Raw genomic sequence first — 25,401 nt, forward strand, 5'->3', positions numbered from 1 at the left:
TTCAAATTTAGATAATTATCACATTAATGTCCTTTTCTGGTCCAGAATCCCGTCCAGGATCCTACACTGAATAAAGTTATCATGTCTCCTTGGTCTCCTCCAATCTAGGGTAGTTTCTCAGCCTTCCTTGTCTTTCATCACCTTGACACTTTTGAAGAGTGCTGGTCAGTTATTTTGTAAAATGTCCCTCAATTTGGGTTTGTCTGATGTTTCCTCATGATTAAGTTCAGATAATGCATTTTTGGCAAAAATACCACAGAAGTGATGTGTGCCTTCTCGGTGCATCCCATCAGAGGACCCATGATATCAATAACTCTCATTACCAGTGATGTTAACTTTGAACACGTGGTTAAGTGTTGTCTGCCAGGTTTCTCTACTGTGAAGATAGTGGGTTTTTTTTTTTTTTTTTTTGGATATCTGCTTAACCATTAAAGAATACAATCTCTTAAAATAAGAATGCATACTTCCCCTCTTCAGCCTTATTGGAAGGCCCTATTTTTAATGCCCAGATTAGTCCCTTTCCAGACACCAGGGTCATGTTGACCTGTTAATTTGCAGCTAAATACCTCTTTGAAACTTTGATGAAAATCTATCCTGGGTGTGTTTAATGCGTGTTCTTTGTTCTAAAAGTTATGAATGTACTGAAAACCATGCTTCCCAGGCATGCTTTCTAAGGCCTTCCTGGGTTATAATCCTTACTCTGGGTCAAGTAAAACTCACCTTATTTCTCTTATCTATAGAATTTTTATTGGTTATTTTGCCTCAACAGGAAGCACAGAGGAGAGTGGTGCCACATACCAGGGCACAGTGCCTGTGGCCCTTCTGTGCTGTCAGCCTAAACCCTGGGCTTCTATCTCTTGGCCTCAGGTGCCCCTCCCTCCCAAAATGGCCCTTAGTCTCTCCTGTCCCACCACCACCCTCCTTGCTTCTGACCTCCAGCCTTGCAAGCTTCCCCAGGGCTTCCTGATCTCTGGGCCTCTCCATGTCCTAAGTCGGCCTGATCCTCTGACCACTGTCCTCCAGATGGGTCCAAATCCTTCCCTCAGTCTGCCAGTCCCTAAAATTGCAGTTGGCTAGACCTCGGGCTTGGGACTCCCAAGCCCCAGGTCTGAGAGCCCAGGGCTCCTGGCCCAGAGCTCGAGTTCCTCCCTGCCAGGCGTGACCAAGCCCCTCCTTCAAACCAGGCTCCACAGGCGAACGGATATGCCTCGCAGGGGACAGTGCAGGCGGGAACCTCTGCTTCACCGTGTCCCTTCGGGCAGCAGACTACGGAGTACAGGTGCCAGATGGCATCATGGCAGCCTACCTGGCCATAATGCTGCAGTCTACCGCCTCTCCTTCCCGCCTCCTGAGCCTCGTGGACCCCCTGCTGCCCCTCAGAGTGCTCTCCAAGTGTGTCAGCGCCCATGCTGGTAAGGCCACACCCACAGAGCTGGGGGCCTGGCGGTGCTTGGATGCCTGGGTCCTGCAGGAACAGGGGCTACAGCCCAGTCTCCTGGGTCTGAGGGAGGAGGGGCTGAGGAGAGGAATCTGAGATCCTACTGAAGCGATCAGATATTCTTGGGTCCCTGGGGGCACAGATACCTGAAGTTCTGGGTGTTGAGAAGGGGCCCAGAAAGAGAAGAGACCAACTCAGGCCACATACATTCCACAGGTAGGGAGACAGAGGACCACTTCGACTCAGACCAGAAGGAGCTGGGCATGATGGGGCTGGTGGGGAGGGACACAGCCCTGTTCTTCTGAGACTTGTGCTTGAGCACCTCCTCATGGCTCAACTCCTTCCTGGAGCTGAAAAGGTACAAGTCCCACATGAACTTGGTGCCCACAGCAGGTTAATGAAGCCCTCCCCTCATGCACCTGTCCAGGGTGGCCAGAAAGGACAGCCTGGCACACCAGAAGTCCTGCAGGAGTATAGGGCCCATGGCCTGGGCACTCAGGGAAGCAGAGATCACCTTCCTGGTTCTGCCCCTTGTCCATCCCTGGACCCTACCACAAAGACTTGATTTTCCACCACTGTCCACATCTGGAAACCCCAGGAGTTCTGGTCCCCCAGGCCATCTCAGAGTCCTGGGAACTATAGGATTTAGCTTTTCAAACAACCTGTCCCAGAAAGGCACCCTGGGAAATAACTCAGAAGTCTTGCCACATGTCATGATTTTCAGTCCCAAAAGCACCACTTAAATCCCTTGGGCCCTCAGGTAGGAGTCCAGCGGTTCTAGATTCTTTCCAGACTTTCAACATAGGCCTGTGGGGGTCATACCCCAGTCCAGGGGCTGGCCTACGAGCCTGGGGTGGGGAGATCAGCAGACCGGACAGCCCTCAGGAAGTGGAGGAGATTCCCAGCCTTGGGTGGGTGGCAGGACCCTCAGGCAGCTAAAATTCGCACCCCTTCAGGGATCCATTTTTCCCCCCATTTTTCAACATTTTAAGAATTTTAAAGCACAGCCAACTCACCTTAATTTCTACCTCTAGCAAATCAGCACTATTTTTTGTGTAATAAGAATTGTATATTCGAAAGTAGATGCAGTTCATATTATTCAGAAAATTATTCAAGTTGAATATGGTTTATTTTAAATTAATTTTTTAATTGTAGGATATTGAAATGGAGGAAGGATTTGAATTTTGGGTAGATGGGACATTGAGCAGTGGGGTTTTCCTTGTTAAGGAGTCAAGTGAATCCCTAGAGGCACACGTGTCAGTCTAGCTCCTTACAGCTCCTTACTCACTGGTTGCTGGGTGACATGGGCAGGTAATGGTATCTCTGAGCCTTACTTTGCTCCTCTGTGAAATGGGTGCAATAAGAGTACCTGCCTCATAAGGCTGTTGTAAGGAGTGCATGCACCTCCTTGTGTCAAGCACCCAGCACAATACCTGGCACACAGTAGATGCTCTTGGAAGATGCCAGCACCCCTGGCAGGCTGTGCCCTGTGACTCTAGTCAACAGTTCTGTCCCAGTGACCCTCTGGGTCATGGTGCACTTCTACAGTTCTTCTCATATCACCTTGCATTTTGCCTTCATGGATTTATAAAGACAAGTGAGAAAACTGAAAAATGTAGGGTCTTGGCCCTAGTGGTAAGCAGCAGGCGTCTGAAAAAATTAATTTATATCCCAACTGAGCAAGAAGAACAGCTTTGCATGATGGGGAGAGAATCCTCCCAAGATGCATGTCTAGGTGAGAACATGAGCTGAGAGTTCTGGCAGGTGACCCTTCAGTTCATCACTGTCCTAGGTGGGAGCCGCTGCCCACGTGTGGCTACTGAGCACTTGAAATGGGGCGAGTCCGAGTGGACATGTGCTGAAGTGTAAAACACATACCAGGTTCCAAAGACTAGTAATGAGAAAAAGAGTGTAAATATCTCATTAATAATTTTATTTGTCACATATTGAAATTATAATATTTTAAATAAAACAAAATAAAGTCATCTGTTTACTTTACTTTTTAAGTGTAGTGTATTAGTTTGCTACAGCTGCCATAACAATATCACACAAACTGAGTGTCTTAAAACAAAGAGGAATTTATTGTCTTACAGTCCTGGAGGCTGAAAGTCTGAGATCAAGTGTTAACAGGGTCGGTTGTGAGGAATCATCTGTTCCAGGCCTCTCTCCTGGCTTCTGTGGTGTTCCTTGGTTTCTGGCAGCATAAACATGGCATTCTCCCTGAGTCTCTGTCTCTGTGTCCAAATTTCCTGTTTATATAAAGACACCAGTCATACTGGTTAGGGCCTCCTAGTGACGTCATCTTAACCAATCACATCTGCAGTGACTGTTTCCAAACAATATCACTTTGTGAGGTACTGGGGTTAGGACCACAATATATGAATTTGGGGAGGGAGGGACACAATTCAACCCATAACATGGCTACTAGGAAACTTAAAATTGCACATGTAGCTTGCCTTATGTTTCTAGTGGACAGAGCTGGCCTATGTGATCAGTGAAACAGTGATGCCTGTTGACCTGGACTGGCTGAGGCTGTTGGAAAGTGCATATTCATGCATTCCACAGGCACTTATGAGGATTTATTACTTGATTCAGCACTAGAGGTCGAGCATAGGATACTTAGCTGAAACCTCGCTCCCCCTCCAGGCACTTGTAGTTGACTGAGGGAGGTAGAAAACAGTTAATAGCAGCACAAATATTTAATTGCAAAGTAGGCTAAGAGCTGTGACAGACAAGTACAGGAGTGACAGTGTGGAACTTTACCTGTGCCCTGTGCTCCTGGAAAACAGCGATGGTTAGGAACTGGCCCAACCTTCTATGTTCCAGAAACAGATTACTGCCAGGAAGCTCCCTTTCCCATATGACTTAGATAAGACTCGTGATGGCCCCTGTTCACCTATGACAAGGCCAGATACAGACCCCCAAATTCCCATTCTCTGTATCATGAGTGAGCTCTGGTCTCAGTCACAGAGCAGCGGGAGCCATGAAGAGAGCTAGGCAGAAGAGCACCTTTGTCTGACTGACATTTTCAGACGATCAGGTTGTACCTCCTACTTCAACTCTCTTTTCACTTTATCAGTCTCTAAGGTCTCAAGGAAAGTCTTCAGTGGTCAATGTCGGTGAGATTGTGGACGAATGTGTGCTTGGATGTACACTGTGTGCCTAAACCTTGCTACACACAGGCTTTTTAGCTAACAGTTTGTGAGGACTCTCATTTTTCCATGTGCTCCAGACACTTTTAAGCCCTTTACACACATTATCTTATTTAATTTTACAACAATTCTATGAACTAGATACTACTAATACATTCATTTTGAAGAGGAGAAGTTAATTTGGCAAAAGGCTCACAGAAGCGAGGGATAGAGTGGAGACTCAAAGCTAGATGCGATCTGAGTCTGAGTCCATAAAAATCTACATTTCCTCAAGTTATTTATTTATAGTATGTCTGATTTTCTTGACTAGACCCTAAATTACTAGAGGGCGGAAGCTGAATGTTATTTGGACTTGAATCCTCAGCATGTGGTAGACGGTTATGGTACAGGAACTTCAGCCTGGTGGATGTTTAGGATTTGAACCCTCCAAGAGAAATGAGGAGGACCTTTCTGGTTATGGGAGGAGCATGAGCTGAGGCCTGGAGTTGGAAGTGGGTGTGGCACATGGGAATGGGGAGGTGGGCAGAGCAGAGACTGGCCTGAGTGGAGGAGTGGATGCTTGTTGGTGCTGGTGAAAGACACACTTGAATGTGCTGTGGGTAACCCGTGTAGTGGTACGCACACCCAAAAGAGGACATGTGAGTTTTATGCTGTAGCCACTGGGGACAGGGACATTGATGGCAGCAAAGGTGAGGAGTTAAGAAAAGAAACTAGAGGCCGGCCTGGTGAAGTAGTGGTTACGTTCATGTGCTCCACCGCAGCAGCCTGGGGTTTGCCGGTTCAGATCATGGGAGCGGACCTAGCACTGCTCCTTAAGCCATGCTGAGACAGCATCCCACACAGAGGAACTAGAAGGACCTGTGAATAGGATATACAACTATGTGCTGGGTCTTTGGGGAGAAAAACAAAAAGAGAAAGATTGGCAACAGATGTTAGCTCAGGGCCAAACTTCCTCACCAAAAAAAAAAGCATACCTTAAAAAAAAGTAAAAGAAGCTAGAGCTTGGCAGTCTGATTCCAATGTTAGAAAACTTCAGCTTAAGAAAAGAAAAGAGAAAGCAATCTTAGCACCTGTTTACTAGCAAGTGTCACACTGGGTCTTCCTCTGTACAGGGCCACTCTCATTATCAAGCCCTGAGGGGTGTGTTAGGATGCCAGGGTCAGGGAGCTTTTGTAGCTTGTCTGGTTTCATGGAGGTTGAAAGCATCAATGACAGAATTGGAGTACACATCTTCATGACTACAAAGGGCATGTTCTTTTCAATGCATCATGCTGCCTTTGTTGGTGTTGTTAAAGGCCAGGCTTCTGGGAACCACGGGAAATTATAAAAAAGTCTATTATATTGGTGTTTAAAAGTGAAAAGACCAGGGAAATAGGTTAGAGAGACTGAAAAAAATTATCCCATCTTTGTGGGGAGGGCAAGGAAGGCCTCCCTAGAACAAACGTCCAGAATATTTCAGCTGTCTAATAGGCATCTCAGTAGTTTATGTCCAAATGGGGCTCTTGATTTTTTTAACCCCTCAATTTGTTTTTCCCTAGTGTTTCTCATATCATAAGATGGTACCACTGTCTCCCCACATCAATCAAGGCAAAAGCTTGATAAAGAGCAGGTAAGGCCTTGCATTCTTTTATTTTTTTTTGAGGAAGATTAGCCCTGAGCTAACATCTGCTGCCAATCCTCTTTTTGCTGAGAAAGAGTGGCCCTGAGCTAACAGCTGTACCCAACTTCCTCTACTTTATATGTGGGACGCCCACCACAGCATGGCTTGCCAAGAGGTGCCATGTCCGCACCCGGGATCTGAACTGACGAACCCCGGGCAGCAGAAGTGGAACGTGCGAGCGTAACCGCTGTGCTGGGACTTGCATTCTTGATGCACCTGACAAGTGGGTGCAGGGACACTCGGGGCTGTGATGGATGCCTTTCCAGCACCTGGGGCCTGCTGAAGTTTGCCCTGAGAGTTCTTCTGATTGCTTGAATATCAGACAACCAATCAGTGAGTATAGTTTCAATGATAGAAGGAGGTGCCTGTGTCCTCTGTTAGCTGTCCCATTGCCTACTCAAATTAATCCCTACCTTATAAGTCTGAAGAGTTCAAGGCCCAGGTCAACATTGTAAGACTCACGTCACTCTGGATGGGCAGCACCCAAGGCCTGCAAGATCTCCCTCCCAGGCTTCAGGCCCACTGGCCACTCCCAGTTTTGAAGGGATGTGGGTGTGGCTGTGAGCAGAGAGGGCGGGTCTCCAGGTCCTTTCATTCCTTGGACTGGACCCCAGTTTCCATTAATTTTGTTGTAAGGTCACGAAGATTAAAATCACCCGAGCATTTTCTCCAGGAAGACTCCCTTTGGAGTAGCTATTTATACCTGCCTGCCCTGCTAGGATCATCTGCAGTGCCCGTTCCAACAGCTTTAGGACTGGGTCCTAACTTTAGTCCAAAACACAGGTGAGCTGTTGATCCAGCTGCCCCGAACAGTTACTTGCTTGTCTGAAGTTCCCAGTGTGGGAGAATGAAGATAGTAACTTAATTCTGATCCTTTTCTGCTATTTTTTGAGGGAGGTTCAGAGCTGCAGGTAATATTTTTCTCTCTTAAGATTCCACATACTTCTAAGTAATTGATGACATGATTGCTTGAGTATTTTGATTTAGTTTTATAGATTAGGATAAGGAAACCCAATTTGTAAATCTCCTGTAACCTACAATATGGCAACAATCTCTTCTACTGGTGCAATTTCTCAAATTATACTGTTTAGGGAAATGATTCTCATGTTCTTGGTGTTCTTGAGAATTACCTGGGGTGTCTTTTGAGACGGCAATTTCTGGATTCCATGTTCTTATGGCCAAGCCTGAGATAAATGGGTCTGGGGTGGGGATATGCTTTCCTTCTAGTGGGAGGAGCTGCAAGGTGCAGGCAAAGGGCATGGGTGTGTCTTTCTAACATCAGGAAGACAAGAAGATTAAGAAGAGTGATCCAAGCTGCAACATGAACCCCTGTTTGTTAGATGTAGAAGTCCTATGCATGAATCAGTGCATTTAAAATAAATATTTGGTAAATGACTCTCAATTCCCTTGCCCTTGAGATTTCACATGTGTGTAGGGGCCCATCTCTCTCTCTCACACACACTCACGCACACGTCTCTCAGGGAATCTTCAGTGTCCTGGACTGCACTAGGCAGGCTTCAGGAGAAGAGCAAAGAGAGCAAATGACCTTGATGATGTCCTCAGGGCACTCAGCTCAGAGAGTGCTATGAGGCCTGAGGCAGGGCTGAGGACAGGTGCAGGTGGCTCAGAGGGGTGGGGGGGCCTGCTGGGAGGAGTGAGGGCACCAGGGAGCTGGGTACTATGTCCAGGAGGGCTCACTATTTCCAACAGAGAACACATCTCTTTGCAGCAGCTGTGCATACAGAGGGTCCCCAGGCCAGGCTGCCAGTGCCTCAGCTCAAGACCAATCCTGCTCCAGGGTGTGGAATTTGCAGTCTGTACCCAAAATGGGTGGGATCAAGGTTGACGATGACATCAAGGGAAATCTATAATTCCAAACTCAAAAGCCTGTCCACAAAATAAGAAAATACCCACGCATTCTCTATTAAGTCCCCAGGGCACACACTACCCACATCTAAATCAGCAGGAATGCCAGTCATTTCCTGGGTTCCTCCCCAACAGGTCCACCTGCAGACACACAGGGTGGCTCACAACTATCTCCACATCTCTCCTTTGTTCAGCTGCCGCCACCTCCTGGCAGATGATTGATAATCAGGGTGATGGAGCCTGAGAGCCTGGTCCCCCAGCTGACCAGGAAGACGGGACTCAGCCTCAGATTGTTGGGAACAAGACAGCAAGGACCATTCTGAAGACCTAGGGGTATCGGGGAAGTTGGACATTCAAACAGAGCTGCCCAAGTGTAATGGGAACAGAGAGATATTGTAGGACTGGGTCAGGGAACAGAATTGAGGGGCCTTGGCCGGAAGCTCTGAACTGGGAAGTTCTTGAATGTTTGCAGGGAGAAGGCTGGATTCTCCAGAGGAAATGATTCCACTGAAGTACCTCAATGGGCTGTGTGCTCCTGTCTGCCAACCCTCTACTTCTCTGACTTCCAGGAATAACGGCCTCTCCTCACATCCACCTGCCCAAACTCACCTGTGCCCCTTTATTGTCCAACTCTACATGAAGGGACTCTGAGGTCCCTTTCCTGAACTGCAGGGACAGGGAGGGGAGGCTGAGTTCCCCACAGACAGCCCAACAATGGTGTCCTGAGGGGTGGGGTCAAGCAGAACCTCACACTCCCCATGTCCTGGGTCCTGATCAGGAGTTGAGGGTGAAGCCTGGACACCACCTACTCCCTCAGGTCCTCAGAGAAACTGTGCCACAGCGAATGACACAACTCTCCTGATTCTTCCCAGTAGAAAGTTTCCAGAAATACTTGGGGAGACTCATCTCTTGCTGTGAATATTCCACAACAGCCCAGCCAAGGTCCAGGTGCACAGATCTTAAGTAACAGGGCCTTCAGGGCTGCAGGCTCATGGCCATTTCCCCCAGTGCCCACACCTTAGCAGGGGCATCTGGGCCCTGAGTGTCCAGCCTTCACTGCTCACTGTACGTGGAACCATCCTTCTCCCCACTGACATAGGCCCTGGGTTTGGTTCCAGGTCACTGGTCCATGCTTCCACATCCTCCAATGGGATGTTCCTCCCTGGGGTCCCCGATGTCTGTCCCAGGAGCTTCACTCAGAGCAAACTGAAACAGTATATGAAAGCTAGGGCTTGTGGCAGTAAAAACACTTGCATTTGTCTCAGGTGATAGGAAAGGGCCCCAAGAGCTCAAGGAGGAGTGTGAGTGCCCTCTAGTGGATGGTTCCTGCTGGAAGAAGAGCAAAAGGGCCAGGAGAAGTGAGAGATTAGGGCTGACCTTGGACAAAGGACATGGCAGGTTCAGAAGGCGGCATATTTAGGGGTGATTAACTTATGGCTGTGTGTGGTTCATCGGCTGGAAGACTCCGGTTTTTCAAAGGGTGTAACCACAAGTCAGAATGACACCACTGGGTTACACTTCAAAGTCAGACGAGGGAAATATTATAGACACTGAAATGAAAAAATACATGATAACAAATCTATATGCAATGTCATTAAGCAGTCTACTCTGATATTCTTATCACCTTAAGAGGCATCTTAGCAATGAATGCCAAGTCATCCTATCATTAGGAAAAAATATCTTACTAAGAAGAAAATTTTATCGTAGAAGTTTATTTTCAGAATCATATACTTTGGAATCATTCATGAAGTGTGAATCTCCACCCCAAAAATGGACTTTGTCAGAGACTGGTAAGTGTCAGGGTTTCATTCCCAGTACCTGTGAGCTGATAGAACTCTACCCCCAACCCAGGGCTTCTCTCAGGAGCACAGGAGTCTTTGATGGTCCCTCATTAGGGGGAGGAGGGCCTTTTTAGTGTCCTCACCGTTCCCCCATCCACTCTCACACTCTGGGCAAGATCTGTTGTCCTTCTTGGATGTGATATTTAAATTACTGACCTCTATTTCTGTCCTTCATCCATCCCAACATTGTGAGAGGTGCAGGAGGTGCCTTCTGATCTTGATTTTGCATGAAAAGTTCTCAAAAACAGTCGCCTTCACCCACCTTGAACAGACATCCACTTGAGTGCCATCATCATCACCCAGAAGGATTTGGACACTTTTTTTGGTATCAGATTATTTCCAACTCTTTTTTTTTTTTTCAGGGAGAAATGTGACTCTCTCCACATGGATGACCAATAGAAATGGACAAAGAGTTTTTTTTTTCTTGGAGCAAAATGGTGGGGTGAGCTGACCCAGGATTCTCTCCCCTCCAAAATACAACAAAAGATTGGAAGAACTGAATTTCAGAGAACAAAAATAATGCCAGCTCGTTAGAGACCTACAATACCAAGAAGGCAGAGATCATAAACTTTGCTTACACCTTCGGAGGCGCTGGAACGGTAGGAGAGAACATCGCTCCCTCCCCTAGAGTCTGCCATCGCTGCGGTGCTGGTCGGGAAGGAGCAGGGGAGGGGCTGCACGACCGGGGGATCATCCAGGACTCCTGCCGCTGATTCAGTGGAGACCCGCTGATGGGGGGAAAGCTTCCGTCCGCGGGGACCCCATAAATCAAGGGCTTTGGGAGACCAGAGAACAGAACTGATCTGAACCCAGACCAGCGCGTGTGAGTAACAGCCACTCCCCTCCCAGCAAAGCCAGTGGGCGCAGCCATCTTGCCCCAAGGCGGAGAGCTAACATGCCGCTCTCAACCCCCATCTAGTGGCGACAGGCTGTAACTGCAACTGAATTCTACCACCATGAGAAAAAACCGCTCCTCTACCATCCAGTAATTTATAAAAGCCCCAGACCAGAAGGAAAACAATAAAAACACAGAATTAAGTCCTGAGGACTTGGAATTAGGTAAACTAAGTGATAATGAATTCAGAGCAGCTATAATAAAAAAACTCAATGAGGTAGAGAGAAAGATAGAGAAACAAGTTGAGTTCTGGAGTTACTTCACAAAAGAGATTGAAATCATAAAGAAGAATCAAACAGAATTACTTGAGATGAAAAACACAATGGACCAGATAAAACAGAATACGGATTCCCTGAATGCCCGTGTAGACAACATAGAGGAGAAAATTAGCATAATCGAGGACAGACAGGCTGAATGGCACCAGACAGAGGAAGAAAGACAACTAAGAATTTAAAAAAATGAGGAAAATCTCCGAGAGATAATAGATTCAATGAGGAGTAAGAACATAAGGATCATAGGAATTCCCGAGAATATGGAAAAGGAAAATGGAGCAGAAAGTGTGCTTAACGAAATTATTGAAGAGAACTTCCCAAATCTAGGGATCAACGGAGAAATGTGTGTAGAGGAGGGTTTTAGATCTCCTAGATTTGTCAATGTTAAAAGAGCTACCCCAAGGCACACAGTAGTAAAGTTGGCAAATAGGAATGATAAGGAGAGAATACTCAGGGAAGTAAGGGAAAAAAAGAGAATAACCTATAAAGGAGCCCCTATCAGACTGTCAGCGGATTTCTCTACAGAAACCCTACAAGCTAGGAGAGAATGGAGTGATATATTCAAAGCTTTAAAGGATAAAAGCCTTCAGCCAAGAATACTCTATCCAGCAAGAATTTCCTTCAGATATGAGGGAGAAATTAAATATTTTCCAGACAAACAAAAGTTAAGGGAATTTGTAACTAAAAGCCCTCCATTACAAGAAATCCTCAAGAAGTCTCTCATACTTGAAAAAAGAAAAAAGGGAGAAAGGGGACACAATCCACAGACTAGGGAGACCGATGGATAGAACCAGAACAGGATAGCAAATGTTCAATTATAGCATTAGGGTAAAGGTAAGGAAACTACCAAAACAAGGACGATCTTAGCACTCTAACTACAAATGAATAAGACGAGTTGGAATAAAAAATGAAAATAACTATTTAGGAGGGGAAGAGCAAAGGGTCTAAATCAGTATTGGTCAAGTAGGTAAGAGACCACCAGAGAATAGACTATATTATACATGAGATTCTAAATACAAACTTCAAGGTAGACACTAAAATAAAGTACAGAACAGAGTCACAAATCATAAATAAGGAAAAATCTAAGAAACCCAGCATAAGAAATTGCAGTATTAAATGGGTAGGATAAAGCACACAGGAAAAGAAACACAGGAAAACAAGATAATGAGCAACAGATTAACAGCATTAAGTCCACATGCATCAATAATCACTCTCAATGTGAACGGATTGAACTCTCCAATAAAAAGACACAGAGTGGCAAAATGGATTAAAGAACAAGATCCAACAATTTGTTGCCTCCAGGAAACACACCTCAGCCCCAAGGACAAACACAGACTCAGGGTGAAGGGGTGGAGGACAATGCTTCAAGCAAATAGCAAGGAAAAAAAGGCAGGTGTTGCAATTCTCATATCAGACCAAGTGGATTTCAAAATAAGACAGATAAAGAGAGACACAGAGGGACAATATATAATGATCAAAGGGACACTTCATCAAGAAGAAATAATGCTTATAAATATCTATGCACCCAACACAGGAGCACCAAGATTCATAAAGCAACTATTAACAGACCTAAAGGAAGATGTTAAAAACAACACAATAATAGTAGGGGACCTCAACACCCCACTCACATCAATGGATAGATCATCCAGACAGAAAATCAACAAGGAAATAGTGGAGCTAAATGAAAAACTAAAACAATTGGACTTAATAGACATATATAGATCACTCCACCCAAAAGAGCTGAATACACATTCTTCTCAAGTGCACATGGAACACTCTCAAGGATAGACCATATGTTGGGAAACAAGGCAAGCCTCTACAAATTTAAAAAAATTGAAATAATCACAAGCATCTTCTCAGATCATAGTGCTATAAGGCTAGAAATTAATTACAAGAAAAAAGCTGAGAAAGGCACACAGATGTGGAGACTAAACAGCACACTACTGAACAAGCAATGGATCATTGAAGAAATTAAAGAAGAAATAAAAAAATACCTGGAAACAAATGAAAATGATAGCATGCCATACCAACTCATATGGGATACAGCAAAAGCTGTATTAAGAGGAAAATTCATCGCAATACAGGCACATCTTAACAAACAAGAAAAATCCCAATAAGCAACCTTAAAGCACACTTAACTGAACTAGAGAAAAAAGAACAAATGAAGCCCAAAGTCAGCAGAAGGAGACAAATAATAAAAATCAGAGCAGAAATAAATACTATTGAAACGAAAAAGGCAGTAGAAAGGATTAATGAGACAAAGAGCTGGTTTTTTGAGAAGATAAATAAAATTGACAAACCACTAGCCAGACTTACAAAGAAAAAAAGGGAGAAAGTTCAAATAAACAAAATCAGAAATGAGCGAGGAGAAATAACAACAGACTCTGCAGAAATACAACAGATTATAAGAGAATACTACAAAAAACTATATGCCAACAGAATGGGTAACCTAGAGGAAATGGATAAATTCTTGGACTCCTACAATCTCCCAAAGCTCACTTAATAAGAGGCAGACAATTTGAACAGACCAATCACAAGGAAAGAGATTGAAACAGCAATCAAAAACATCCCAAAGAATAAAACCCCAGGACCAGATGGCTTTCCTGGGGAATTCTACCAAACTTTCAGAGAGGATTTAATACCTATCCTTTTCAAGCTATTCCAAAAAATTAGGGAAGATGGAACACTTCCTAACACATTCTATGAGGCCAACATCACGCTGATACCAAAACCTGACAAGGACACCACGAAAAAAGAGAACTACAGGCCAATATCACTGATGAACATAGATGCAAAAATTCTAAACAAAATTTTGGCAACCAGAATTGAGCAATTCATCAAAAGAATCATACATCAGGATCAGGTGGGATTCATACCAGGGACACAGGGATGGTTCAACATCCGCAAATTAATCAACGTGATACACCACATCAACAAACTGAGGAATAAAAACCACATGATCATCTCAATAGATGCAGAGAAGGCATTTGACAAGATCCAACAGCCATTTATGAGAAAAACTCTGAACAAAATGGGCATAGAAGGAAACTACCTCAACATAATAAAGGCCATATACGACAAACCCATAGCCAACATCATACTCAATGGGCAAAAACTGAACCCCATCCCCCTGAAAACAGGAACGAGACAAGGATGCCCTCTATCACCACTCTTATTTAACACAGTACTGGAGGTCCTGGCCAGAGCAATCAGGCAAGAAAAAGGAATAAAAGGAATCCAAATAGGGAGGGAAGAAGTGAAACTCTTGCTGTTTGCAGATGACATGATCTTATATATAGAAAACCCCAAAGAATCCATTGGAAAACTGTTAGAAGTAATCAACAACTACAGCAAAGTTGCAGGGTATAAAATCAATTTGCATAAATCAGTAGCATTTCTATACTCCAGTAATGAACCAACAGAAAAAGAACTCAAGAATACAACACCATTCACAATCGCAACAAAAAGAATAAAATACCTTGGGGTAAATTTAACTAAGGAAGTTAAGGACCTATATAATGAAAATTACAAGGCCTTTCTGAGAGAATTGGATGACGACATAAGGAGATGGAAAGACATTCCATGTACATGGATTGGAAGAATAAACATAGTTAAAATGTCCGTTCTACCTAAAGCAATCTACAGATTCAACGCCATCCCAATCAGAATCCCAATGACATTCTTTACAGAATTAGAACAAAGAATCCTAAAATTCATATGGGGCAACAAAAGACCCCGAATTGCTAAAGCAATCCTGAGCAAAAAAAACAAAACAGGAGGCATCACAATCCCTGACTTCAAAACATACTACAAAGCTACAGTAATCAAAACAGCATGGTACTGGTACAAAAACAGGTGCACAGATCAATGGAACAGAATTGAAAGCCCAGAAATAAAACCACACATGTATGGACAGCTTATCTTTGACAAAGGAGCTGAGGGCATACAATGGAGAAAAGAAAGTCTTTTCAACAAATGGTGCTGGGAAAACTGGAAAGCCACATGTAAAAGAATGAAAATTGACCATTCTTTTTCACCATTCACCAAAATAAACTCAAAATGGATTAAAGACCTAAAGGTGAGACCTGAAACCATAAGGCTTCTGGAAGAAAACGTAGGCAGTACACTCTTTGACATCAGCATTAAAAGGATCTTTTCGGACACCATGCCTTCTCAGAGAAGGGAAACAATAGAAAGAATAAACAAATGAGACTTCATCAGATTAAAGAGCTTCTTCAAGGCAAATGAAAGCAGGATTGAAACAAAAAAACAACCCACTAACTGGGAAAAAATATTTGCAAGTCATATATCTGACAAAGGCTTAATATCCATAATATATAAAGAACTCTCGCAACTCAACAACAAAACATCAAACAACCCAATCAAAAAAATGGGTTGGAGACATGAACAGACATTTCTCCAAAGAAGATATACGGATGGCCAATAGGCACATGAAAAGATGCTCATCATCGCTGATCATCAGGGAAATGCAAATCAAAACTATACTAAGATATCACCTTACACCCGTTAGAATGACAAAAATATCTAAAACTAATAGCAACAAATGTTGGAGAGGTTGCAGAGAAAAAGGAACCCTCATACACTGCTGGTGGGAATGCAAACTGGTGCAGCCACTATGGAAAACAGTATGGAGATTCCTCAAAAAATTAAAAATAGAACTACCATACGATCCAGCCATCCCACTACTGGGTATTTATCCAAAGAGCCTGAAGTCAGCAATCCCAAAAGTCCTGTGCACCCCAATGTTTATTGCAGCACTGTTTACAATAGCCAAGACGTGGAAGCAACCTAAGTGTCCAGGAACAGACGAATGGATAAAGAAGATGTGGTACATATATACAATGGAATACTACTCAGCTGCAAAACAGAACAAAATCATTCCATTTGCAATAACATGGATGGACCTTGAGAGAATTACGTTAAGTGAAATAAGCCAGCGAGAGGAAGATAATCTGTGTATGACTCCACTCATATGAGGAATTTAAAACTATGGACCAAGAACAGTTTAGTGGATACCAGGGGAAAGGTGGGGTGGGGGGTGGGCACAAAGGGTGAAGTGGTGCACCTACAACATGACTGACAAACATTAATGTACAATTGAAATTTCACAAGATTGTAACCTATCAATAACTCAATAAAAAAAAAAGAAATGGACAAAGAGAAGTTGGATTAGTGTTCACAGAAGAGCTGTATCAATGCATGAAAGCTAAAATCATAAGAGAGTCCACATAAAGTCCACATTCCTGCGCTAAAACATGGATCCTGGTCGGCTTTCACCATTTCCTTAGGAGATGAACTACAAAAGTAATATTAACAGTGAAGTAGAAGAATAAAACACCACAGTTATTGACAAAACTAAAATAGCTATCTGTTTTTCCTTAAAAGAGCAACTGAGTGCATTATGTTCATTTTCACAATTATTTAAGAGTGCCCTTCTGCCAATATCCTATCTACAATTTTGTGACCTGGTAGAAATGACTCCCCCTTTCCCTTTAAATCTCAAATAGGAAACCAGAGGCAGCTCCTGGCTTTCACCATTTCCTCAAGATACAAAACTACAAAAGTGACATTAATAATGAACTAGAGAACAAAATGTGCATCACAGTTACTGATAAAACTAAAATAGTTATTCCTTTTTCCTTAAAAGAGCATCTAGTGAATTATGTTCATTTTCACAATGATGTAAGAGTGTCCTTCTGTCAACAGGCTTTCTACAATTTTGTGACCTGGTAGAAATGACTCCCCCTTTTCCCTTTAAACCACAAATACCAAACTACAGGTGGCTCCCAGGCCCTCTCCCAGATCCTACTGCCTGTGACCAGTAGCAGAACAAGCCAAGGCTCCAGGTCCTCAAAACAGCGGCTTGACCCCAGGCTGACACTGTGCCCTGATGTCTCCATGTTGGTGGGGCACTGATGGGTGGGTACAAGGCCCCTAGCCACAGAGTCCTGCACTCTCCTTGTGGCTCCATCCCAACCATCCCCAGAACCCTGCACTCTTTGCCTCTGCTGCATCCTCCAACACCAGGAAGTTCTGGAAGCTGAATACCTACTGGAAAGCATTGACCCCATGCTCAGCTCTCAGGGCCAGCTCCTGGGTGCGTCTGGACCCCATGACCACCCTCCAAGATGCTGCCATAGAGATGTGGAAGTCCCTGAAGTGGTGGCCCTGTAGCCTTAGAGGTGCTTTTCTACATGGCTGCCCTGATCCCATCACCTGCCCGTTCTCTCAGACACCAGAAACGTCACGTGTGGTGGACGGAGTGCTGGGCTCTGCATCCCAAGTGTCTCGACCTGTGTTCCAGGGGGGCAGTGCTGAGGCCTCAGTTAGTGCCAGGATGGGAGACAGAGGTTTGACAAGGAACCAGTTGGGACAGCAGGAGGCAGAGTCAAGGCATGGGCCACCAGGATTAATCTCTTATGAGATGGGGTGGTACTTTCCTTGTGTCCAGGGGGACTCTGAACAGAAGCCTCCACTCTAGAGGCAATGTCTTTGAGATGAGACCTAAGCTAGGACATATATCCAGCTTCACCCAGTAACAGATGCTTAATAAACACTGTTAAATGGGTGAGGGAAGACACACAACAGAAGCCTGTCACCCTCCTGTGACACCTGGGGATCAGAGAATGTTCTGTGTAGACAGAGGGGCACTGGCACAGCATGGGAAGAAGCCAGTGAGTGCCTCTTGCTGTCCTGGCTACAGGCGTTTACCCCTTGTAAAGTCAGAGGGACACAGGGGCCTCCTAACAGTGAAGGGTCAGATCCCCTTCCATCCCAGAAAAACACATCCCCTCCTCATCTCTCCCTTCTGAGTGACTTCTCTCCCTCGAGGGCCTGGGCCAGCAGCCTGTATCCTTCCTCTTCTCACAGAGACCTGATCTGGCCCAAACTCTGGATTCTCCACCCCAGGTAAAGAAACCACCAGGGAAGTTGAGCCCTACCCTGATCACAAAGGAAATCAGGGGGGACTCCCATCCCCAGGGTCCCTGGTCTGTGAGGACACCTGGAAGTGGACCCTTGAAGACATCTCACCAGCCCAAGGCATCCAGGGGAACAAGAGGAAAATCCCATTTAGGATGAGACAGGCAAACCAGCATACGCTTACTTCCCTCTCAGAGGGGCTGGAGGTCCCACAGAGTCCTCTCCTTCTGTAGGAAAAGAACCCACCGGATCTCCTGGTTGAGTCTCCATGTGGAGCTGCTCCAGCTCTTGGACTCTGTGGGGCGACCTCGAGCAGATGACAGACAGGAACAAAATGACTCAGATACAATGTCCCAGGGCTGTGATGGGAGAAACACAGGTCATTCTAGGCACCAGCCCCCAGGCCTTAGACTTCCCAGGGTCCTTGAGACCTCAAGAGACCACTCACTTGGCCCTTCCTTTGAAATCTTGGGTCAGAGAGCTCCTTCTGAGGCAAACCATCCACCAGGCAGCACAGGACATCAGATCAGGAGTCCACTGGACAATGTCTGTCCTCTCCCTGGGCTCACTCTGCACTAGGATGGAGTTGGGCAGCCTGGGGACCCACAGTGACCAAAGAGACAGGCTGATGAGATCCTGCAGCCTGGAAGTCAGAGCTCACATCAGTCCAGGGCTCAGGGCCAACTCACACCCTCTGAAGCCTGGTCAGCATCCCTGGAGCAGTCCCTGACATTGGCCGCAAAACTCCTCAGGCACTCTAGGGGGCGACATCAGTACACACAGATAAGATGGAGGAAACAACACATTAATGTGGCTTTGGTTGAGGAGGCAGACAAGGAGCCTGATTTCCATCGCTTGGTCCAACAGATCCTTCTGGGCCCCTCCTACATGTCTACTCTGTCCCACCTACTCCTTCTAATGGTAGCAGAGCACCCTGCTCTGTCAGGGATCCCTGTGCAGCTCCCTACACCTTGTCTGGAGCCACTCATGGGGAAGGTGGATTGACCACGGGAAAATCAGCCAGGCAGAGGACAGAGGCCCCCAAGATGGTGAGGGGGCACATGGACAGACTCTGAGCCACAGCTCAGCCAACACACGTGGAGAGTGAGGGTCTCCTTGAAACCTTTCCCCAGAAGACCAGGGAGTCCACAGCCACCTGGACCTCCCGCCACCACCATCCCCTCACTCAGAACATGCAGGAAACCTCCCCCTTCAAACCAGGGACTGCAGCTCCTTCTTAGACACTGGTACTGGGCATCTGTTCCTGAAAGCAGAGGCCAGGCTGGTGACACCCAGAGATGGAGGGTGGGTCCTCTCACGAGGCATCAGTCAGCTTGCCCCTTTCTCACTCCCAGAGTCATCTCTGTGACCTTCCTGCTTGGAGTAAATCGAAACTTCCCAGAGCATTTGGGGACACTGGCAAGAATCTGGTGCTCAGCTGGATTTCTGTATCACAAGTGGAAATAATCCCCCAGGTTTGGTGACTCCTGGGTCTCTGTGGGGTGCTAACAGACCCAAGGACAGGACACAGCAGAGGCCAATGCCGGGTGAGGGTGGTCATCCACTCAAGGGATAGGGGTCCTCATCAGCCTTGCTATTGAAAGTGTTTTCTGAAGGCCAGTGTGATCAGCATCACCTGAGAGCTTGTTAGATGCAGACTCAGGTCCACCACACACCTGCCGGGTCAGAATCTGCATTTTATTAGAATCTTCTGACTCTGAAGAGAGGAAGGAGAGAGGCTGCCCTACTCCCCAAAAATGGGAGCTCAACCAGGCTGGGTATCCACACATCCAGGAGGCTGCTAAAGTAGCATTTCTAAGGTGTCACCTGGACATTCACAATCTTTATAAAGTTCTACAGGTTATTTCAAGGCACAGCAGGGGTGACACCCATGTGACAAGAGTTCCTGGTGTGCCCTCTGGGCTCGTGCTCTGGAGGGAAAACTCATAGGGAGTGAGAGAGATGGAGGGTGACTCTGCACCAGAACCCAGATCTGTGGGCCCACGACGTGATGCCCCAGACTTGCGCTTGCCCAAACAAGAGTGTGTGTATGGGTGTGTGTGGTGGTGAATTACTGCTGAAGAAGGCAGAGGATTCAGCAGTTCCCAGGGAATAGAAATAGTGACAGAAGAGAAAGAGAAAGAAGGGACAAGGTGGGCAGGAATGAGGGGAGGGAGGAGGAGGGTCCTGGGCAGAGAGCCTGCCCCCGGCCCACGTGACCCAGCAAGGTGCTTCCTCCCTAGGAGGAGGCTCAACACAGAGGGAGGAAGGACAGCAGAGCAGGAACCTTGGGAGCAGCAGGCCTTGTGAGCATTTCTGGAACAGAAGCTCTTCTCACAGAGGGAGGGACAGAGCAGGTGGTAGACACCATGCAATCCCCCTCAGCCCCTGCCCACAGAGGGCATGTACCCTGGCAGGGGCTCCTGCTGGCAGGTGAGAGGGGAGGATTCCCTGAGAGTGGGCTGGAGTTGATAGTTCTGGGTTCTCCTCGGGAGGACAGGGCTCTGAGAGAGGACAGAGGACTTCTGTTTGCACCTGAGGGGAGAGGACGTGGGGGAGGAAGGGGGAAGGGGACTCAGAAACAGGAAAATCTCATGGTCTGGAAGTGGTGAGGGCCAGGAAAGCCTCAATTGCTATACCTTTCCATATTACTTATCACTCACCCAATAAGTTTTGAAAATTGATGATAATAATAATAATTTATTTGAGGATGACAGCAGAAACAAATTAACTAAGGACACTAAACATTTCCCTTACTCATCACCCTTAGAAATTGGCAAATAAACCCCAGGATTTGGAGGGCCCTGGGCACACTCATTCATTCATCCACAGGTGTTTGCAGCCTGTTCCAGGCACTGGGGGAACAACAAGATCAGACAACTCCCTGCCCTCAGGAGCTCACACTCCGTGGGGATGAGGAGAGAGAAGCAAAGAGATCTAGAATGTGATGTCAGGGACTGACATCGTCATGAAGGGAACAGAACAGGGAAAGGTCAGAAAGTGAAGACAGAGGGTGTTTAGAGCAGGTGGTCAGGGAAGCCATCTCCCAAGGATGCTCCTGAGAGTGAGCAGGGCGCTGAGGGCAGGGAGGGAGTGAGCCAGGCAGACACCTGGGGAAGAGTAATGGGAACAGAGGAAATAACAAGATCAGAGGGGCTGAAGTAATGGCGGTCATGCTGCTGACCTTGACCAGTAGGAGACACACACGCACATACATACACACACACACACACTCTCACACACACACACACACACTTCAAGTCTAAGAGAAGAAAAGACCTGCTCAGGACCCAGGGCCTCATCTTTCCATCCCAATACATAGGTCCAAATATTGATTGATCTCTCTCTCTTCCCTCCTAGTCTCACTCTTAACCTTCTGGAACCCACCCGCCACTGCCCAACTCACTACTGAATTGGTGCCAACCAATGCTGCTGAAGGAAAAAATGTTCTTCTACTTGTCCACAATCTGCCTGGGAATCTTCTAGGCTATGTACAAAGAGCATGGAGTAGATCCTAATCAACAAGTTGTGTTTTATGAAACAGACCCACAAGAATTTACCCCAGGGCCTGTATACAGTGTTCAAATGACAATATACCCCAATGGATCCATGCTGTTCCAGAATGTCACCAAGGAGTACAGAAGACACTACACCTTACAAGTCATACAGAAAATTTTTTACAGTGAGCTAGGAGTTGGACAGCCCCATGTATACCATGAGTTATTGCTCTCTGACCTGTGGGTGTTGGGTGGGCTGAATTCTACTTCACACACAGGATTGACAGGCCTGAATTAAACCTACATCCCCCTCCGCATTATGTCCCATGTTGGGATTTGACCATTTAGTGCAGAACACACAGTGGAGACAGACTTTAAAAGACTGGAATTCCTTCCTGGGAATACAGACCTTGAAGACATTCCCCGCAGAGAGAAGGACTAAGTTGATAGGAGTAACACAGCAGAGATCTGTCTCAGTCCAGCTCTCTGGGCCCCTCCCCTCAGTGCCATCATCCTGAGAAAGATCCTGCAGGGCTTGAAGATCCCCAGATCCTCACAGAGAAGCCCAGCCCAGGAAGCCCCTGCCCAGACCCCTGTCCCAGGGCTCCTGACTCCAGTGACCCTGAGGACCCTGTTCCAGGGATGGATTTTGGCCACCTGGGCAGGCCCGACTGGGAGCAATGATTTCCTGGCTACCCGAGTCCCCAGGCTCCTGAGCTGGTCACCAGCAAGGGCTCAGTTCCAAGAGCCACGTCTGTGCAGGGTCAGAGCCTGACCCATGACCTGAGACTCAGCATGGAAAGCACAGATGGACAAGGTCCCACAGCCATTAACCACTGCCCTGGGGACTTTAGGAGACTCCAGAGGAAGGTCAGTGCCCCCAGAGGAGGAACAAAAGAGAGAAGATGCTACTGGCAGCTCCTCATCCACCAGGGATCAGGCCCAGGGGCATTCTCTCTTGGAATCAAATAACAGATGTCATTTATTTGGGCAGCTCCTCTCTACCAAGATTTAAGTCAGGTGTCATGAACATTTTAAGGTTAATTCACTGACAAACTGCCAGCCAAATATGTATCCTCCTTCACTGAGGGGAATCTGAGGCACAGGGAGATGCAGTCACTGAATCAGAGTCGCATAGACCATGAGGGGCAGATCAGTCACACAAGGTCTGTCTGGAGCCACAGCCCCCTCCTCTCCTCCACCCGGGGGCCTTATTAGGTGTCTGTGGACACCAAGACCAGCTGCCAGTTCAGATCCTTTCTTCTTAGGCATCCCCAGTCATAGGGAGAGATCCTGGTCTGGGGAGTGAGAGCAAGTGGAGAATTCATCCGTGTTTATTCTAGAACTAAATCACTTGCATAAACAACCAGAGTCAGTGCAGGAAATCTCCAGGCCACCCCCTCAGGTGACCGACCCAACCTCACTGCACTGGACTTGAAGTCACCTATTTACTTCCTGATGTGTTGGGGTCACTCCCACTGGAGTGTAAAGGAAAGACTTTGCCATCTCACTCCCCATTCTACACCTGCAGCCAGCACAGGGCCCACGTGATACCAGCTCTCAATTGCTTTTGATGAAGGAAAGAGTGGTTAATGAATGAATGAATAATCCAAATTCTCTTCAGACACTGGAACCCGAGTGCAGAGTCCTTGGAATTCTGGCCACACAGGACAGGTTCTCTGACCCTTCAGGAGCTGAGGCCTATGTCTCAGAATTTTTACTGCTCTCTAGGGAAATATTCCTTCCCGTTAGTGGTCTGAGGCCCTGGGGCATTAATCATAATTTTCACATATAGAAGAATTTTAACTTCTCCTCACATTTCTGTCTCATAACCACAAACACAGATGGTCCATGAGGCCAGATCTGCAGCAGGTTCAGGCTCCCCCCTTTCCATCAGTCACCCCTTCTGCATTTGCACATGCCCATACTTGCCCTCAGCAGAGAGAGAAGAGACATTAAAGACCAAGGGCAGAGATCAGGTTCTGCTGCCAAAGCCAGGCAGCTCCTTCCTTCCCCCTCACTTTCCTCTGGATCATTCTTTGGACTCTATCATTTATTGGGTCACTGGCTCATGTCAGTTACAGTCACCTGGGAAGATTTAATCCACATCTTTGCCCCGAGGCCTGAGTACCCACCTGACTTCTCTGCTTGCTCCTGGTCCTCATGTGTTATTTATGCTCAAACCCCAGACCCACCATTACCCATCTCTAGGAGAACCTTGGAAATGGTGCCTCAGAGAAAACACACCTCGCTGGATGATGGAGGTGTGCACAGTGGGAAGGAATCAGCCCTGGCTGGCCTGGCAGTCAGCTGGTCAGTGAAGAACCAGGAGAGGCATGGAGGGTGGTATTGAGGGGCTGATGGTCTCTAATTCTCCTCCTCCGTCTTTTCAAGATCAAACCCTGCTGACATATTGACACTTGAGAAAGTCTGTGCTTTCTCCTGGACAAGAACCGGCGGCCTTACATCCTCTGAGCACTCTGATCCTCACGCCCTTGTCTTGAGATACACAAACCTACCTTATTCTTTCAAGGACTCAAGTTGGCTGAGTGAGAGATGCCAACTTTGATTTGCTCCTTTTTCAATCAGATTATTTGGTTTTGTTGTTCTTGTTGAGTTTAGGAGTTCTTTGTATATTCTGAATATTAATCCCTTACTGTTATATAATTTGCAAATTATTTTCTCCCATTTCTTAGATCACCTTTTACTCTTTGACTGTGTCCTTCAATGAACTGAGGTTTTTCATTTTGATGAAGCACAATTTATCTATTTTCTCCTTTTTTGCCTCTTGTCTTAGTTTCATATTCAAGAAATGATTGCCAAATCCAATATCATGAAGGTTTCTCCCTATATTTTCTTCTGAGTTTTATAGTTTTAGGTCTTACTTTAGGATTTGAACCATTTTGAGTTAATTTTTGTATATGGCATAAGGCAATGGTCCAGCTTCATTCTTCTGCATGTGGATATCGAGTTTTCCAACACTGTTTGTGGAAAATACTGTCCTGGGGGCTGCCCCTGGGGCTGAGTGGTTATGTTTGTGCACTCCACTTCAGCAGCCCAGAGTTTCACTGGTTTGGATCCTGAGCGCAGACATGGCATCTCTCATCAAGCCGTGCCGAGGCAGTATTCCACATAGCACAACCAGAGGCACTCACAACTAGAATATACAACTAGGTACCATGGGGATTTGGGGAGAAAAAGAAGAAAAAAATAAGAAGATTGGCAACAGATGTTAGCTCAGGAGACAATCTTTTTGTTTTTTGAGGAAGATTAGCCCTGAGCTAACATCTGCTGCCAGTCCTCCTCTTTTTGCTGAGGAGGACTGGCCCTGAGCTAACATCTGTGCCCATCTTCCTCTACTTTATATGTGGGATGCGTGCCACAGCATGGCTTGCCAAGCAGTGCCACGTCCACACCCGGGATGCGAACTGGCAAACCCTGGGCCACCAAAGTGGAATGTGCATACTTAACCGCTGCACCACCAGGCCAGCCCCTATCTATCTTTTTTTCTACTTGCCTATATGTTATGATTTTCTGGAACATTTTGAAATAAATTACAAGCATCACAACACTCTGTCCTAAATACTTCTACCTGCCTGTCTTCAGAAGGTGACATTCCTCTGTGTAGCCACAATTCCATCAGTGAAACTAACAGAATTCTAATTCTCTAGTATCCTCTAATGCTCAGTCCATTTTGAGACTTTCCCACTGGTTTGCGGTCACTTGTTAGAGCAGCGATAGGAAACTAATACACCTACCCTGCTGAAAGACTATGTTAATGATATATGTTAAGATCTTTATGGAGATAGAATTCACATACCATACAATTTACTCATAC

The 25,401-nt window shown here is 46.2% G+C and overlaps 1 protein-coding gene and 2 long non-coding RNA genes across 5 annotated transcripts in view; 2 read left to right on the forward strand and 1 right to left on the reverse strand.

Annotated features, from left to right (window-relative positions):
- The window catches only part of LOC106843833 (cell adhesion molecule CEACAM1-like), a 135,498-nt gene that overhangs the window by 51,501 nt on the left and 58,596 nt on the right, over positions 1-25,401 (forward strand). The gene's annotated exons all lie outside the window — the stretch shown is intronic.
- LOC139042187 (uncharacterized) lies at positions 736-15,522 on the forward strand. Its single transcript, XR_011498609.1, has 3 exons — positions 736-1,412; positions 6,129-6,199; positions 10,320-15,522. It is a non-coding gene; the product is annotated as an uncharacterized lncRNA (long non-coding RNA).
- The window catches only part of LOC123281330 (uncharacterized), a 222,573-nt gene continuing 200,672 nt past the window's right edge, over positions 3,501-25,401 (reverse strand). Inside the window, exon 9 of the long non-coding RNA XR_011498598.1 lies at positions 3,501-3,687. This is a non-coding gene — a long non-coding RNA (uncharacterized lncRNA). The remainder of the gene's footprint in view (positions 3,688-25,401) is intronic.

The sequence above is a fragment of the Equus asinus genome, chromosome 26 (assembly GCF_041296235.1).
Source record: "Equus asinus isolate D_3611 breed Donkey chromosome 26, EquAss-T2T_v2, whole genome shotgun sequence".
Lineage (NCBI taxonomy): Eukaryota > Metazoa > Chordata > Mammalia > Perissodactyla > Equidae > Equus > Equus asinus.